Source organism: Cupressus sempervirens, chromosome 9 (assembly GCF_028749045.1).
Source record: "Cupressus sempervirens isolate cs-2001-9-10 chromosome 9, ASM2874904v1, whole genome shotgun sequence".
Classification (NCBI taxonomy): domain Eukaryota; kingdom Viridiplantae; phylum Streptophyta; class Pinopsida; order Cupressales; family Cupressaceae; genus Cupressus; species Cupressus sempervirens.
The window spans coordinates 654,885,534-654,899,126 of NC_143126.1; the positions used below are offsets into that span (position 1 = coordinate 654,885,534).

General features: G+C 35.5%; 1 protein-coding gene across 1 annotated transcript in view; it reads left to right on the plus strand.

The window, feature by feature from the left end:
- LOC149540433 (microtubule-associated protein RP/EB family member 1A-like) overlaps nucleotides 1–13,593 on the plus strand; it is a 61,015-nt gene that overhangs the window by 32,179 nt on the left and 15,243 nt on the right. The window lies entirely within an intron of this gene.

Below are 13,593 nucleotides of genomic sequence, written 5' to 3' on the forward strand. Positions count from 1 at the left end.
GGAATTCAGAGACAATTCCAATTTTGTTTGTGTTTGGTCACCGTTCGAAGGTGCATCTACTTCATGGCTTTTTAATCATTTTTTTCTTTAATTGAGTAGACCAATATTTTGGTGATTTTATTCTTTTGCTGGTATTGGAGAATGTGAAGAGGCTTGTAAAAGGGATATAATTATTTTGTTATCTTCTTACATTGGCAATAATGTTCACTAGAAATGATACATTTTTGGATATTAAAAGATGATGGAATACAGCGTGAGTAAGCAATTTAAAAAAGGTGACAAAAGGCAACCACTTCAAACCTTTGACCCTTGGAAAATCAATGTGGGATAGACTGAATATTAAACCTCTAGTTGTTTTATAAAATAAAGATATGAACTGCAAGAAATGAGACTAAAATTAAAGCATATAGATGTAAAAAATGGCTTATAGCATAATCGATGGAGTTTTGGGTCAAACCAGAGCTGGGGACCATTATCAAAACCTGGTAAGTCATAATCCAGAAATGAAAACTAGCTATCATGCAAGAGGTTGAGTCAAGCTTTGTCCTCCTTCTGGAGATCCTACACTTAAACATTCAATATCTTCTTGTCTTGGTTCTTTCCAAATTCCACCCTTTCTTGTCTCAATGCAATGAGGAACAAGGGAGATTCCGAGGGAAACAGCAATCCGACATTGTTTGCTTACCAAAATATTATTTTTCTTTATGATATATTCAGGGAAGAAATTGTTGGTATCTTGGTGAATATCTCCATTTGAAAAATGTGCTGCATTTCCTTTGAAATGTAGTATTTATCTCTGTCAAGGCTATGCTTTGCATAACCATATTATTAATTTATAGCTTTTGTACCCAATATGTGTTAGAACATAAGTCAGCTCTAAGGGGTTCTCAGTATATGGAGTGTATAGGTATTAGGAACCCACAGAATACACACAAAAAACAAGAAGCATTCACAAACATTCAAATGATAAAGGGATATAATATAAATCCTCTTCCATTAACATCAGAGTGACTTGTCCATGATGCATACAAACAAAGTAACATTGAGAAATCCTATACTGAAAAGAATTGTGTAGCTTCCTTCAAGTGCTAGAATGACTAGGTTAGTTGTTTGACCTACTCCCTAAATAATGCTATGATGTTTTGTTTAGTTACAAGACTTGGTTAAAAAAGGGATTATCTTTTGCTAATGGTTTTGAATATCAACTCCTGTTTAACGTACTATCTATAAAGTATAACCACCTTAAATAAACAGAAAGTAAAATCTTCTATTACGAGGAAAGGAAATATGCTTTAAGCCTTTAACATATAAAAAAAAAAAACTTCCTTCCATTTATTGTGAACATAAATAAGAATTGCCATAACTAACTGAAAGGAGAACTTTCCAACTAACTTCACATAAATCTGATTTAACTAACTTTTTACGTTACTATAAAAGCAAAACAAAATCAATAAGAATGTAACATTAACTTTCATATGATAAGAAACTAACACTTATTCATTTGAGATAGCTATGAAATGTAATCAACATTTATAAGTTGCAAGAATAAATCATAGAAACTGAACTTGTTGGATTATTCTATGCTGTACTTTGAGCTTTCGGCCTCCAAAGGGTGAAAGAGTATCATCAGGTTTTTTTCCCACCTAACCTTTGATCTTGTGGTTGTGACCTAATGCTCATCTACACAACTTCCACACAGAAGTGGCCTGGTCCTTCCCAAGGGCATGTGAACACAGCTTCAAATTTCTCGCCATCTGAGATTTGGAGTGGAACCCATGACTTTCTTAGCCAACCAACCTATAGACATCTTAATGTATCAGGGTGACCTTTTAAGCTAGACATTGGCCTACTGGTTCTAGTGATTGATGACTACTACCTATAGCATAGTACCACCTTGGCCAAGGTTTTAGGGTACAGGCACTTCTTTGTGCTGTCAATGCCACCATCAGGCTCATAAAGAGTAAAAAAAACCTCTTAATTTAGGTTTCCACAACCCTATTAGACTCATCATCCAAGACAGACATGTTTTCCCATTATTTTGGCCATAATACATTAACCCGCCTACTAGGGTGATCAAATTGTTTTGATGACTCAAGTGACAAGTAATCGGATTGGTAGTTTATTGTCTTGAATATCTACAGACTTAAAGATCTCACTCAAATCAGATAAGTCTTAGGGTAGGAGTAGAATAGAACTTGTAGAACTTGATTAGACATCATTGCTATAAAATATAATCAGATTCTTCTAACCAGATTGATAAACAAGCATGGCCTCAAGAAAGGGTTGACTGTTATACTATGGTTCTAGGGAAAACTTGGGTTTTTCTCGTATGCATATTATTCCATTACTTGTGACAGGATGATAAGCTTCATTATTTTTAATTTTGGTCAACAACTAGTAAGAGAAGAAAGGAATACAAATCTATTTTCCATGCTAAAAAATAGAGTATGTTATGGAACTGATTCATTGAACTCTTCTATGCTATTTGATATGCACTACACAGCAAGCTTTATTTCTATTTTCCATGTTCAAGCATTATGCACAAGGAATCATGCAGATATGATAGAAGAATAATGATTCAATCTAATGGATTAAGAATCCATACTTTCAAATTAAATGATTGAGACAACAGCTTATTGCATAAGATGCATACTGCAGCACATTGAAGTGTTAGTTCCAAATAATAATTAATGTAAATGATCAAATGATCCTTTCTTTCTCATAACAATAATATTATTGCATTAGTTCACGAAAATGGTAATAAAAAGAGCAAGGTTCAATGCCCAGGATCAAGGATTGTTTCACCAAGCTGGTAGACAATGAAGGCTTCAGATGAATACACACTTCCTATTCAAACAACAGAGACCAATGCTCAACAAAAGATCCAATATCTAAATTCCAAGCCAAACTCACACCAAAGAAGACATAAAAAACCAGAGCTTTCCACCCAAGTTCCCACCATTAATAATGCTCAACAATATATGATTTCCAAGAAAGGAATGTCATGAAGGTGAGAGAACAACTCCTTGCACGTGGTGGCAAAAGGAGTTACTCTTGCCACCTCTGCCAACATTCCCCAAAGACTCCCTTGAACCTTAAGTTGATAAACTGGAATAATTATCTCACTCCCATCAAGCTACACATGCTCAAGGGAGAAAATAAGAATTGTATAGTTTCATATATATATAACATATGGTTCAGTATTTATTTCATGTGTATGTGTACACCAAATGACTAGACATATACATGCCATGACTTATTATCAAGTTGTCAACTTTGTAGTAGGTGCGCAATGCTTATTATTATGTTTCATATATTGTTTATCCATCAATGTATTAATTGTTCATTGATTGTTGACTGTCGCTCTCGGGTAATTGTATGTTGGTAGGTTGATAGCTATGTCCCTCTTGGCAACCATCAAGTCTTTTAAATATGTTATGTACCTCCAAGGAAGGGGGTAGCATATAGTGGGATGAATTGGAATGGCTTACCATCTCTATAGTTTTCATCTTTGTAAAAAATTCATGAGTGAATGAAGATATATTTTACTCCTATACCTGATATGCACTGCCATTTTTAATATTATTTCATGGTTGTAGTCTACCAAGTATAGCAGTAAGCAAACTTTCACTTGTGTATTTAATTATTCAATTATCATGGGTTCATCCACCATCGTCTTAGAATGTGACCATATGCATGGATCCATGTAGGGTTGCATTGTTTATATTCACACATTTTAAGGATCATTGGCAAGAACGTATTCATCTATTTATATGTATACGCACATATATTTTTTAATCGGCAAAATAAGTATTTATATTAAACATTAAAAAGAGTACATCTAGATGAAGGGCCACCTTGTGACCATGGCATTGCCACCAGAAAAATGACTACAACCCGAACTAGATACTACTTCTTGAACATTACAAAATCAGAAATGCACACCCACAAAAATGAAGATCAAAACACACTTGCAAGCAGAGCTCATTTGAACCACCCTATGGCCTCCTCGTGGGAGAAATTGGGGATCCCATCGTTCTTTTCCACAACAAACACAAGCACACTAAGACTCTCAGGCCCACTGCCAGGTACCTCCTGACGGTCATCCACGAGAGACACATCCACACCCACCACAATTCCTCCACAGACCGAAGCAGAGTCACCAGTGTTCTTCACCCTTTTTTGTGACACGGTTTCATTTGAACCTACTGACAAACTAGACGATGACCGTCATCACCCACATGTGCCGAATACTTTATAGGGGTAATGTTGTGCTTTCTATGGAAAATTCCAGCACCTAAAGCAGAAGCCTACTCCTGGGATTGTAGGAAAAACACCAACTTATTCCACACCATATGAGCTACAGGTTGATGCACCTCTATTGGGGTCGTAGATGACCAGAGCAACAAGAGTTGCAACTCCCCCAACTTGCTGCCAATGAGACGCCACATGCGGTCCCCCATGTGTAGGCCGATCTCAATTTCTGCCCTGTTGACAACCTCCTCTGCACCAACTCCCCATTTTGACTCTACACACTCCCTCACCACCCCCAAGAGTTCAATCTTTGCTTCAACCACCATCAAAGATAATGCCAAAAACAAGGATAATATGTCTAAGTTCGAGCAGGGCCTCTAGTCATTTACCTATATTCCTCACCAAAAATTAGCTTGACTGCCTCCCAGAAAGTTTCATCATCGAACTTGAACACATTGTGCAAGCACTTCACCATAATTGATCCCTCAAAGGCAGGAATCTGTCCTGTGGTGCGTAGAGAAACTGGCATCCATAGTGTAATCCCTAAACTTTGCAAACTTCCAAACTCGTTCTGCATTGCACATGTTAAAATGAGGCACCAATAAAGAATACAACGACACAAGCAAAGCCTCCAAAAGGATCAACTTCCAATAAAAGCTTCATCGTTAAACTATCTTGTCTACGGAGTACACACGTGCCAAATTCACATTATCGCAAGATAGATATCCCTGTCAATTCCGCCTCCATTTTCTTATGAGGGGTGTACCTATGAACATTGATGTAGTTAAAAATCAAAGTCCGTTGGGACAAGTCCTCTGAAGTCTTATAAAAGTTCAAATTTATCATTCAACGAACCTTGTACACCCACATTTGATAACTTGTCTGCTAGATCGTTTGCCTCCTAGGAAATGTGAAACCTTGAATTCCTTCACATTTTCCAATAATGATGGAATTTGTCTAATGTGCTTGTTTAGGTACCAAGTGTCCATTTTCCCTTTTGCTATTCCATTGACTACCAATTGCGAATCTCCCTCGAGATGGATCTTATGGACCCCTAGCTTTATTCCAAGCAATGTTGCTTGTACTGCAGCGAGACATTCAGCCTAGTTGTTTGTGCCATCTGCTACTCTCTTTGCCACCAAAGCTACAATACTACTATCCTCATTTCTTGCAACCACTCCAATGCCTGAAGTGTTAAATCTGTAACTTCGACATTATACTAATCTGATTGCACAAGATCATTCAGATCTGTTCTTGCATGAAAGGCCTATTAATACTTGCTCCTTGTCTAAGGCATGATCGGTGTCTCCCTTGGGTGATGATATTTAAGTATGAAACTAAACTAATCTTAGTTAGTTTGATAACAAACATTAATTATCTTCCTTTGGTGCCGATTATGGGAAGTCAGGTAAAGGCCAACCTAGATAGGGTCATGTCCCTTCAAGGGACATTCCCTTTGGTTACCTTATATATTTGGGGTTTGGTAGTAGTTAAAGGACACACAAACAAGTACAAGTCTGCTCCTTTAAGCAAGTTTGCTCCTTACGAATTAATGCAGAGATAAAGAAAGTCTCTAATAATAAATATATTATAGACATTTCTTCATACAAGCCTAATTAAGGAAGATCATCTTCAGCAAGCATAGAGAAAGGTATTATCTCAGATTTGATCACTTAGAATTTGCAGAAACTTTACATGGTATCATAGCTCTAGTAGTTGAACCTAGGCTTTGCAAATTAAACAATCAGACTTGACATATATCTAGCATCATTCTTCTATCTTCAATGGCATACACAATTAGACTCGAGCACAGGTTTGATGGGAAAGAATAGTTTGATATTTGGAAATTCAGAATCATGATGATTCTTGAAGAAAATGATGTAAAACAATTTGTTGATTCAGCATCCAAACAACCTGCTATTGAACCTAATAAAACTATTTGGAGTAAAGGAAACAGGAAAGCCATGTAGATCATATTAGATGGAGTAAAAAATGAAATAGTACCCATGCTAACGAAACATCAAACAACATTTAATATGGTGAATGCATTATTAAATGCACATGAGGTCAACAATGACACTAGAGTCCTCGCACTCAAAAGGAAACTAAATCATATACAAATAAAGTAGGGAGAATCAATGAATTCTTACTTCCTAAGGGTTGCCAGTCTAAGAGATGAATTTGCAAGTATAGGAACCATAATTGACAAGGAACTAATACTGATGGCTATAGATGGGTTACCAGATTCATAGGAAACATTCGCACAAGGAGTTAAGTGCCAAAGACAATCTTCCTGAATTCAATAGACTTAAGGGAGATTGTCTACAGGAAGAATCTAGAAAACTTAAGAAAGGGGGAAAGTTGAAAATTAAAGATGCAAAACTTCATGTTCTCAACTCAAATTCCTATAAAAGTAAGAAAAAGCATTTCAAGAAGAAGGGTAATCAAAGGAATGACAAACCTAAGAAAGATCTATCCAAATTAAAACGCTTCAAATGTGAAAAGTTTGGACACTACAGATCTAATTGCCCCGAGAATTCTAAACAAGTAAACTGTACAAAAATTACTAAAGAAGATAACTATGATCCTGACAATCATGTATTGTATTCAGCACTATCATATGAAGTATCAAGCAATGCATGGGTGATTGATAGTGGATCATCCCAACATATTACAAGATACAAAGAAGCCCTAGACTCTATATTCGAAGAAGTTGATGGCAAAGTTACCATCGGTGATAATTCCGCTCATTCAGTCGAAGGAATTGGGAATTGCACCTTGAAACTAAAGTCAAGTAGTTCTCTACATCTCAAAGGAGTACAACATGTACCAGGAATAAAAAGGAATCTAATCTCGGTTACAACACTTGAAGATGGACATAATGTTGCATTCATGGACGGTAAAGTAATGACCTAAGCTAAGAACTCCTCATTTAAGAAAGCAAAATTGATTTGTCAAAGAAAGGGGTACTTGTATGAATTAAATTCAAAACCTAGTTGACCCATTCAAGCCTTAATTCATGAAGCTGCTAATATAAATGAAATATGGCACAGAAGGTTAGGACATCTAAATTACAAAACCTTATCTACTATGGAGAAGATGGTTACTGGTTTACCTAAGTTAAATAAAGATCATTCAAGCATATGCAAAGGATGCGCTCTGGGTAAGAACACCAAAAGTCCATTTCATGATAGCACTAGAAAAACTAACAATGTTTTGGAATTAATCCACTCAAATTTATGTGGACCTATGTCTGTTCCTTCTCTTGGAGGATTTTGGTACTGTTTACTTTTTATAGATGACTTCTGTAGGAAAACTTGGATTTACTTCTTAAAATGTAAAGAATCAAAAGAAATCCTTAAAAGATTTAAAGAATTTAAAACCTTAATTGAAAACTTATCAGAACATAAAATTAAAACTCTTAGGACTAATAATGGAGGGGAATATATCTCAGATTTGTTTAAAGAGTTTTGTAAAGAAACATGAATTAAGAGGAATTATACCGTTCCTTATAAACCACAACAAAACGGGTTAGTAGAAAGGAAGAATATGATAGTTATAGAAGCCGCAAGAGCTATGATATTTGATCAAAATCTAGAATATTATCTTTGGGCAGAAGCCTCTTGTATTGTTGTCTATATTCAAAACAGAAGTTCTCACTCTTACCTTAGAGATAAAACTCCTGAAGAAGCCTTTACTAAGGTTAAATCTAATATAAGTCATCTTAGGATTTTTGGGTGCCCAGTATATATACATGTTCCAAAAGAAAAGAGAACTAAGTTAGAACCCTTTGGGAGGAAAGGTATTTTGTAGGGTATAGTGAAACATCTAAAACATATAGGATTTTCATACCTGGTCAGAAAAATGTTGAACTTAGTACGGATGTAAGTTTTGAAGAAGATTTAGCATTCAAAAAAGCCCTAAGTTTTGGAGATCCCTCTCCCTTACCTAGTTCTGAAGAAAATACTGAATCTAAGTCTTAGAGGGAGAACATTGAAGAAATTGAAGATGAAATTCGAAATCTCGATCTTGAAGAAACTCAAAATTCTAAGAAAAGACCACTTTGGGCCATTAAGACAGTAGAGGAAGCACAAGACTTTGCTGCACCATCTTGAACATTTAGAGAAAGCAAAAGACCTAAAAGATTTTCTAGTTATGCAACAAACATGAATGATTTGTCTAAATCAGAACCAACCAATGTTTCAGATGCTATTAAACATATAGCTTGGAAGGATGCCATGATAGAAGAATACTAATCCATTATGAAGAATGATGTTTGGGAAATTGTTCCAAGACTTGAAGGAAAATCTATTGTTTCTTCAAAGTGAATATTTAAAATCAGGCATGTTGCTGACGGTAGCATTGAAAAATATAAAGCCAGATTTGTAGCCAGGGGATTCTCTCAAAAAGAGGGGATGGATTATGAAGAAACCTTTGCTCCTATTGCCAGATATGCCTCCGTAAGAGCAGTCCTAGCTATTGCAGCATCGAAGGGATGGAAAGTACATTAGATGGATGTAAAAACAACATTTTTGAATGGAAAGATTACAGAAGAGGTATATTTGGAACAAGTTGAAGGATTTGAAACTCATAACCCAAAATTTTTTGTTTACAAGCTCAAGAAAGCTCTCTATGGGCTTAAACAGGCTCCAAGGGGATGGTATGAAAGAATTGATAAGTATCTCACCAGCTTAGGATTCTCCAAGAATGAAGCTGATCCAAATCTATATTATAAAAGGGATAAAGATGATATGGTAATTTTGATTCAGTATGTTGATGATTTACTAATAACAAGTGATGATCATCTCATAGATCAATGCAAGAAAGATCTAATTAGAGAATTTGAGATGAAAGATTTAGGACTCCTTCATTACTTAGTAGGACTGGAAGTATGCCAAAATTTTGACAACATCATACTCAATCAAGGAAAGTATACATTAGATATCTTGAAGAGATTTGGAATGTGAAACTACAGGTCTATGTCTTCTCCCATGGAAACTAATCTACATAAACTTAAGGAAGCAGTAGTAGAATCTACTATTTACAGACAGATGATTGGGTTTCTAATGTACTTGGTAAATACAAGACTTGATATCTGTTATGTTGTTAATGCATTAAGTTAGTTTATGTGTGAGCCAAAGGAGATTCACCTAGTTGCAGTCAAATACATCATGAGATACTTACAAGGCACTCTTAACCTTGGGCTCAAGTATGAGAAAGTTGAATTGGACCTACATATCCACACTGACTCAGATTGGGCTGGAAGTGTTATTGACAGGAAAAACACTTGAGGATGATGGTTCAATTTAGGCTCAGCAATGATATCATGGATATGTAGAAAGTAGTCTTTAGTAGCACAAAGTTCCACAGAAGCCAAATACATTGCAGCAACAATGGCCTCTTGTGAAGCAGTTTGGCTTAGAAAGTTACTTGTGGGATTATTTGGTCAAGCCATGAATCCTACGATTTTCATTGTGATAATCAGAGTTCAATCAAGCTTTCCATGAATCCAGTTTTTCATGATAGGTCCAAACATATCGAAATTTCTTACCAATATGTAAGAGATACGGTAGACAAGAATACTATAAAATTAGGATACATTTGCACTATAGATCAGACAATAGATATTCTTACCAAACCTCTCTCTCGAGTGAAGATAGATCACTTCAGGAAAAGACTTGGTATGGTTGAATTGTAATACATTTGTATTCTTTAAATTATTAATAGAATAATTTTTATTGTCAGGCTATTGACTGTTATGGGCTCCACCATTTGAATTCATTATCTAAGAGGTGACGATCTTTGAGATAATGAACACTTGTATAAAAGACATTATGAGAGATGATGATCTTTTAGATAATGTGCTAAACAGTAGAGATCTATTGTCAGATCTAGATGAGTTCAAGATCACATTGTGATGTAGACATTGTCATGCCTATGAGTCACAATTTGGATAAAGGAAGAATTTTATTATTCTTCGAAGTTTATCTTGTGTTCTGGTAGATCTTAACTCAGGATCATGTTGTGATATAGGAATGCCACTACCTATGAGTCACAACTTGGATAAATGAAGAAGTTAATTATTCTCCGGATGTTATCTTGTATATTGTATTCTTCTCAATACTGTTATCACTAGTATCAGTGATGTCATATCATAGGTATAGTAATATGACATAGTATCATGTGTTTGATGATACCACATGCTAAGAAGATTCAAATAGAAATAGAGTATCATTCTATGCTTATTCATTGTAACTGATGATGCTAGATATGTTATCTCTCAGTATTATTATCAAGTTAAGAGAGAGTGTTAAATCTCTAACCTTGATATCATACTGATCTGATTGCACAAGATCATTCAGATCTGTTCTTGCATGAGAGGCCTATTAATACTTGCTCCTTGTCTAAGGCATGATTGGCGTCTCCCTTGGGTGATGATATTTAAGTATGAAATGAAACTAACCTTAGTTTGATAACAAACATTAATTATCTTCCTTTGGCGCCGATTATGGGAAGTCAGGTAAAGGCTGCCCTAGATAGGGTTGTGTCCCTTCAAGGGACATGCCCTTTGGTTACGTTATATATGTGGGGTTTGGTTGTAGTTAAAGGACACACAAACAACTACAAGTCTGCTCCATACGAATTAATGCAGAGATAAAGAAATTCAGAACAATAAATATATTATAGATATTTTTTCATACAAGCCTGATTAAGGAAGACCGTCTTCAGCAAGCATAGAGAAAGGTATTATCTCAGATTTGATCACTTAGAATTTGCAGAAACTTTACACAAAGGCCTAGGTTTCACTTTTGAAGTGCCGTCAAAATTTATCTTAATCCATCCTGGATCTCGCAGACCCCACTGATTCTTTTCCTTATCAGCTGGAAGAGGATTATCCCTCAAAAGCCCATTAACGGACCCACACGCTTCATATATTATACACACACATATATATGAAATAATTAAAAATAATATGAAGTGTCACAATGTATAGCATGAAAACAAATGAATGAAGAGGTATCCATGGTTGTTCCTTAAAATTGACAAGAAGGATCCAATGCAATTAAATTTAATTATAAGGTCAAGACTCTAATTTAACAATGGTAAAGAAAAAGGGTAACCTCCTAGATGTATCTAAGGCAACACCCTTCCCAAACTTATAACAGGTAAAACAGTTATGGTTCTTGCTTGGATGGTATTTCCAACCTTCATAGTGCATTCACATCCCCGTATGCTGATGATTCATGGGATGGATCTCCTCTTGTATTTGTTGACAAGGAGAGATTAGATGCCATTATCATTGGGAAAATTGTAATAATAAATCATTTATAGAACTAAAACTTAAATTGACTATCCATACTGAAATCCATCATAATTCTTTCCCAATATTTCACATGCATAAATTTAAATCATCATAATTATAGTTAATGAATTCAAATCAATGAAAGTCACTTAACTGCCTGTCATCACACTTCGCATGAAATAGTTATTACAGTTATTTAAGAAACAAGGTTCACAAAGAAAGGATGTAACACCTGGCATGTGGGTTTGTATGCTGGGGGTTGCATGGTAATTCAAATTTTATATGGCTTTAGACAATAATTGGGATTCCGGTGCACAACTGTGCAGGTTGGGAACTGCATGGAAGGTGGATATGTAGAAGTTGTGGTGTTTCTGGTGCACAGGGTTCTAATGTGTGGATTATGTATAATGAGTCTGCACATCATTTTGTTTGGAAAAAGTGCTGTTCTCATTTCAAATTTTTGTTCTGGGATCATTGGCCTCAACTGGAGAAACAATGTCCTCCTTTTTTCACTCCACAGTTGAGGGATTTCTTTTTGGAGAGATTGCAGGATTGGTACTTTAAGTTAGGAGTGTGCATGCTATAGTGATATCAATCTCCATCTTTTGCAATGGATACTGAGCACTCTAGATTCAACTCTAATTTTATGGACATGGTATATGACTTTATAACTTGATGTTGAATAACGAGTGCATGCCCAAATGAGGTAGACCATAGACTGGAATGCATTTTCATCAGTTGTTTTGTAGAATGGAAGGAACATGTTGTGGTTTGATATTTCAATGGTTGCCTTCAAAGTCTTCCTAATGCTATTGGGACCAAACATTGTTGCCAATGCGGGGCCCCATGTTGATCATAGTGCTTGTTGCACTAATTTGGTCAACAAGAGGAAATGTCAAATAGCATCCTTAGTTGGATCCGAAAATGTATTGCATGCATTGAGTGAATTCTTCTTCCTTGTCTTTTTCATTTGCATTTACAGTAAACTCAGAAATTGTTGGTGTGCAACAGAAAATGTGAATAGTACCCTTGGTTGGATTCCAAAACATGCATGGTATACACTGTGGTGAAATTGTGGAAGGATTACTATAAACATGTCGAATATAAGGTAGTTTCTTGTTCCATCTGCCTCAGATTGAATTGTTGCACATGCACAAGAGATGTGCTAGTGTGTAGATAAAAATCTTGTTTGGGAGTCATTATATGGGCAGAATTGGTTCAGAAGTCCAAGTGTGTAACTAATCCTATTGGAAATTAGGTATGTGTAGTATGTCTACTGGTATCAATTGGCATTGAGTTTGATAGAGTAGCTTGTTGGAGAGGTACCGATCAGGAACATAAAACATTTTTGTAGATAGGCACAAAAAATGGGTCAGCTGAATTCAAATAAAAATTCAATTGTCATTGTCATGAATTTGAGAATCTAGTTTCATACGAAGTGTTGATTAATGCTTGAATAAGAGAATCAGTTGCTTTGTTATGCTTCCCCCATGTGTTTGATCACTAGTTGGAACTATTTTATGCAAGTCATTAGTTTCCCATGCCTTACTCTCTGTAGAGTGCATTTTGAATTTGTATCATAATTGACAGTAGCCATTTCCCCCCTGGACACAAATTCTGTGCCAAAATGCAGTGCAGACTTCGCAAAGTGGAAAGCATTGAAAATAGCAATTATTTGTCATCTTAATTTGAAATAACTTCAAATGCACACATAAACTAATCAATTAGATCTTCCATACACATCTTTAGACAACAAAATAAATAAAATATGCCACAAACTTCATACTTGAACCCCAATATAAAATGAAATTTCTTTTGATATATTTAAAATTGTTTTTTGTAGAAAAACTTCAAAACTTCAAACTATGAATTTAAAATCTGTGTTTTTGGAAATAGCAAAAAGATGCATAAAAAAATAAACAAGGTTAAATGCCCAATGGATACTTTAAGGCCACTGATCATATACTTAACAGGTTGGCATCCTCCCAAAGTTGTCAGAAATGTTGACATTTTATGCCACCCTTAGTCTATCTCAT